The sequence below is a fragment of the Populus nigra genome, chromosome 2 (assembly GCF_951802175.1).
Source record: "Populus nigra chromosome 2, ddPopNigr1.1, whole genome shotgun sequence".
Classification (NCBI taxonomy): Eukaryota; Viridiplantae; Streptophyta; class Magnoliopsida; order Malpighiales; family Salicaceae; genus Populus; species Populus nigra.
The window spans coordinates 14,953,553-14,958,552 of NC_084853.1; positions in this window are offsets into that span (position 1 = coordinate 14,953,553).

Sequence of the window (5,000 nt, forward strand, 5' to 3'; positions counted from 1 at the left end):
GGAGAGCCAACGCATGGGCGCGCGCACGGCAATTTAATGCCACGCCCACGCCAGCGTAGAGCTCTCCTCGCAATCCCCAAGCTCGGCGGTCCGCACCAGCCGCGTCGGCCAGGCCTCCGACTTGCGAGCAGGGGCAGCGGCCACCGCCGCCGTGACGTCGCGGCAAGCAGACAGCCGCGCAGCAGCTGCCAGCACCTTGGCACAAGCACGGCAAATGAATGCCACGCCCACGCCGCGGATAAGCAGCCCCAACGCGCCCGACGGCTTGGAGCGGGTCCCGAAGACGGTGGCCGGAATCGGGTCGTCGCCGGCCGGAAAACGGGTCATCGATGCCGGCAATACTTCGGGCCATGAGGCCCCCCACCTTAGTCCGAGTTTAGCAACAGCCCACATATCCCCCGCGGCAGGCCTATGGGCGCCAGGCCAGCGCGCCCCATGGCCAGTCAGGGGGCACCCCCCTAAAGAGCAATAAGTGTCATTGAAGCTCTGGCAGGGGGAGACACTACTAGGTCCCAGCTGTCACCCCCCCTCTAAAAAATTCATTTCTTGGTATTTTGAGCTGAAATTTTGCACAGAGGTTGGCAAAAATCCAATCCAACTTTATTAATTTTTCCAGAATTTTTCGAGGTCGGGAAGTATTTTTTTTTATTTTCCTACCATTAAAAATCGAGGAAATCGGAAAAAATAGGAACCGGCTCGGAATGACCCCAAATTCAGTGGGCAGCCTCATAAAAATATGGCTGATTTTACTGGATTGATTTCATGTGGAAAGCACGACGTTTTGTTGTAGGAATGCGGGAACCCCGGCGGCTCGCCTGCCGCGGCCAGCGACGTCGGGCTGGCCCCTGCAGCGCCTAGCCTCTCCCACGCGGGGGGCAGGCCAGAGCGCGGGGGGCCAGGGCCCGAAGGCAGCCCCCCCGCGGGCGAGAGAGCAAGCCAGCAGGGGCTGTCGCCTGCCGCGGCCAGCGACGTCGGGCTGGCCCCTGCCGCGGCCAGCGATGTCGGGCTGTCGCCTGCCGCGGCCAGCGACGTCGGGCTGGCCCCTGCAGCGCCTAGCCTCTCCCACGCAGGGGGCAGGCCAGAACGCGGGGGGCCAGGGCCCGAAGGCAGCCCCCCCGCGGGCGAGAGAGCAAGCCAGCAGGGGCTGTCCGCGCGTCGCGCAGCGCGGCATGGCTGCGGGGGCCGCGCGCGCGCGCCCAAGCGCCCAAGGGCCCCCAAGGGCCCCAGGCCCTCAGGCCCCAGCGCCCCAGCGCCCAGCGCGGGCGGGCGCGCGCGCGCGTGTGGTCTTTGAGGGGCGCCGGCCTGGTGGCTCCCTAAAGAGCAATAAGTGTCATTGCAGCTCTGGCAGGGGGAGACACTACTAGGTCCCAGCTGTCACCCCCCCTCTAAAAAATTCATTTCTTGGTATTTTGAGCTGAAATTTTGCACAGAGGTTGGCAAAAATCCAATCCACCTTCATTAATTTTCCCAGAATTTTTCGAGGTCGGGAAGTATTTGTTTTAATTTTCCTACCATTAGAAATCGAGTAAATCCGCAAAACTAGGAACCGGCCCGGAATGACCCCAAATTCAGTGGGCAGCCTCATAAAAATATGGCTGATTTTACTGGATTGGTTTCATGTGGAAAGCACGACGTTTTCTTGTAGGAATGCGGGAACCCCGGCAGCTCGCCTGCCGCGGCCAGCGACGTCGGGGACGCTGGCCTGCGCTGTCGAGCCCGCGAGGGCTGTCTCCGCGGCAGGCCCCCCCTGAACGGGGCACGACAGGCCACCGCGCTGGCTCGTCCAGCGTCGACAGTCCCTCGTCCAGGTTTCAGATCGCGCCAAGTCGAACCCATGACCTGCTCAAGCCATCGTGCGCTGCCGAATCCGCATCTGCGTGTAGGCTGCCATTCCACGCGGCAGCCCCTGTTTTCGTCAGCGTGCCCCCCTGACGAATTTTCCTGCCTGGCCCAGTCCAGCGTCCAGCCCCTGTTCGTCGAAAAATCTGCGCTGCCGATTTTCCACGCGGCAGCCCCTCTTTTCGTCAGCGTGCCCCCCTGACGAATTTTCCTGCCTGGCCCGGCCAGTCCAGCCCCTGTTCGTCGAAAAATCTGCGCTGCCGATTTTCCACGCGGCAGCCCCTCTTTTCGTCAGCGTGCCCCCCTGACGAATTTTCCTGCCTGGCCCGGCCGGTCCAGCATCCAGCCCCTGTTCGTCGAAAAATCTGCGCTGCCGATTTTCCACGCGGCAGCCCCTGTTTTCCTCAGCGTTCCCCCCTGACGAATGTTCGTCGAAAAATCTGCGCTGCCGATTTTCCACGCGGCAGCCCCTCTTTTCGTCAGCGTGCCCCCCTGACGAATGTTCGTCGAAAAATCTGCGCTGCCGATTTTCCACGCGGCAGCCCCTCTTTTCGTCAGCGTGCCCCCTGACGAATTTTCCTGCCTGGCCCAGTCCAGCGTCCAGCCCCTGTTCGTCGAAAAATCTGCGCTGCCGATTTTCCACGCGGCAGCCCCTCTTTTCGTCAGCGTGCCCCCCTGACGAATTTTCCTGCCTGGCCCGGCCAGTCCAGCCCCTGTTCGTCGAAAAATCTGCGCTGCCGATTTTCCACGCGGCAGCCCCTCTTTTCGTCAGCGTGCCCCCCTGACGAATTTTCCTGCCTGGCCCGGCCGGTCCAGCCCCTGTTCGTCGAAAAATCTGCGCTGCCGATTTTCCACTCCGCAGCCCCTGTTTTCGTCAGCGTGGCCCCCTGACGAATTTTCCTGCCTGGCCCGGCCAGTCCAGCGCCCAGCCCCTGTTCGTCGAAAAATCTGCGCTGCCGATTTTCCCCGACGAACCTGCAGCTGCACAAATCCGCGCTGCCACTGCCCCATTGTCTGGACCAACAGTCTTTTCCATCAAGCCCTGGACTATAAATCGTCCAGACTCATCGCCAGCACCCGCTGCCGATTCTGCCGACTTTGCCGATTTCGTCGGCGCTGCCGATTCCAACACTGCACCCACCGTGTCTAAACCAGCGCTGTTTCGTCAGCGTGTCCCCTTGACGAATTTCCCTGCCTGGCCTGGACAGTCCATCTTCCAGCCCATGTTCATCGAAAAATCTGCGCTGCCGATTTCCCCGACGAACCTGCAGCTGCACAAATCTGCGCTGCCGATTTCCCCCCCTGTCGGCATGGCTGCCGCTGCCCCGATGTCCAGACCAACAGTCTTTTTTGTCGACTTTGCCGATTTTGTCCGCGCTGCCGATTCCAACACTACCCCCTGCATCCAAACCAGCATTGTTTCGTCAGCTCTTCCCCTGACGATTTTAGCCCTGTAACAAACAGTAGGCCTCCAATCCCGCCAACGGGAGCCAAGTTGATAGGGAAGAGAATTGAATGACGCGCCTGGTCCTCGCACCCCGCCACCCGAGGGCCTTTTTCCCGGCAGCCTCTGAAAAACTCTAGCTTTCACGGTCCTCGCCGCCCCTCACCACCATGGCAGGCCTCTAATCCCACCCATCAGCAGTTGTAGCCGATAGGGCAGTGATTTGAATGACGCGTCGCGGGCCGCCGGGTCATCTCACCCCGCCATTAATTGGAGCGTTTTTGGCTGGCCGAGGATGGGGGGATGGATCTCTTCTTCCGAAAAAGCAAACAGTACATCGGGAGTTATGTTGACGGGGCATGGAATTGAATGACCCGTCGCGGGCCGCCGGGTCATCTCACCCGGCCATCCCGGGGAGCGTTTTTCCCGGCAGCATTGGGGAAACTCTTGCTTTCACTGCCCGCTGCCCAAATCCCCACTCGCATCGGCCCCCCGCGCCAACAAGCCAACGCTGCCGAATCGGCAGACACTGCTGCCGAATCTGCCGACACTGCCCCGCGGGCTGCCACTGCCCCAGTGTCTAAACCAGCGGTCTTTCTCATCGAGCCTTGGACTATCCAGTCCGTCCTGACTCATCGCCAGCACCTGCTGCCGATTCTGCCGACTTTGCCGATTTTCTCGGCGCTGCCGATTCCAACACTGCGCCCACCGTGTCTGAACCAGCGCTGTTTCGTCAGCGTGTCCCCTCGACGAATTTTCCTGCCTGGCCTGGACAGTCCACCGTCCAGCCCGTGTTCGTCGAAAAATCTGCGCTGCCGATTCTGCCGACTTTGCCGATTTCGTCGGCGCTGCCGATTCCAACACTGCCCGCCGTGCCTGAACCAGCGCTGTTTCGTCAGCGTGTCCCCTCGACAAATTTTCCTGCCTGGCCTGGACAGTCCATCGCCCAGCCCATGTTCGTCGCAAAATCTGCGCTGCCGATTTTCCCCGACGAACCTGCAGCCGCACAAATCTGCGCTGCCGAATCTGCCGACACTGTCCCGCGGGCTGCCACTGCCCCAGTGTCTAAACCAGCAGTCTTTCTCGTCGAGCCTTGGACTATCCAGCCCGTCCAGACCCATCGCCAGCACCCGCTGCCGATTCTGCCGACTTTGCCGATTTCGTCGGCGCTGCCGATTCCACCACTGCCCGCCGTGCCTGAACCAGCGCTGTTTCGTCAGCGTGTCCCCTCGATGAATTTTCCTGCATGGCCCGGCCAGTCCAGCGTCCAGCCCATGTTCGTCGAAAAATCTGCGCTGCCGATTCCCCCGACTTTGCCGATTTCGTCGGCGCTGCCGATTCCAACACTGCCCGCCGTGCCTGAACCAGCGCTGTTTCGTCAGCGTGTCCCCTCGACAAATTTTCCTGCCTGGCCTGGACAGTCCATCGTCCAGCCCATGTTCGTCGAAAAATCTGCGCTGCCGATTTTCCCCGACGAACCTGCAGCCGCACAAATCTGCGCTGCCGAATCTGCCAACACTGTCCCGCGGGCTGCCACTGCCCCAGTGTCTCAACCTGCGGTCTTTCTCGTCGAGCCTTGGACTATCCAGCCCGTCCAGACCCATCGCCAGCACCCGCTGCCAATTCTGCCGACTTTGCCGGTTTCATCGGCGCTGCCGATTCCAACACTGCGCCCACCGTGTCTAAACCAGCGCTGTTTCTTCAGCGTGTCCCCTCG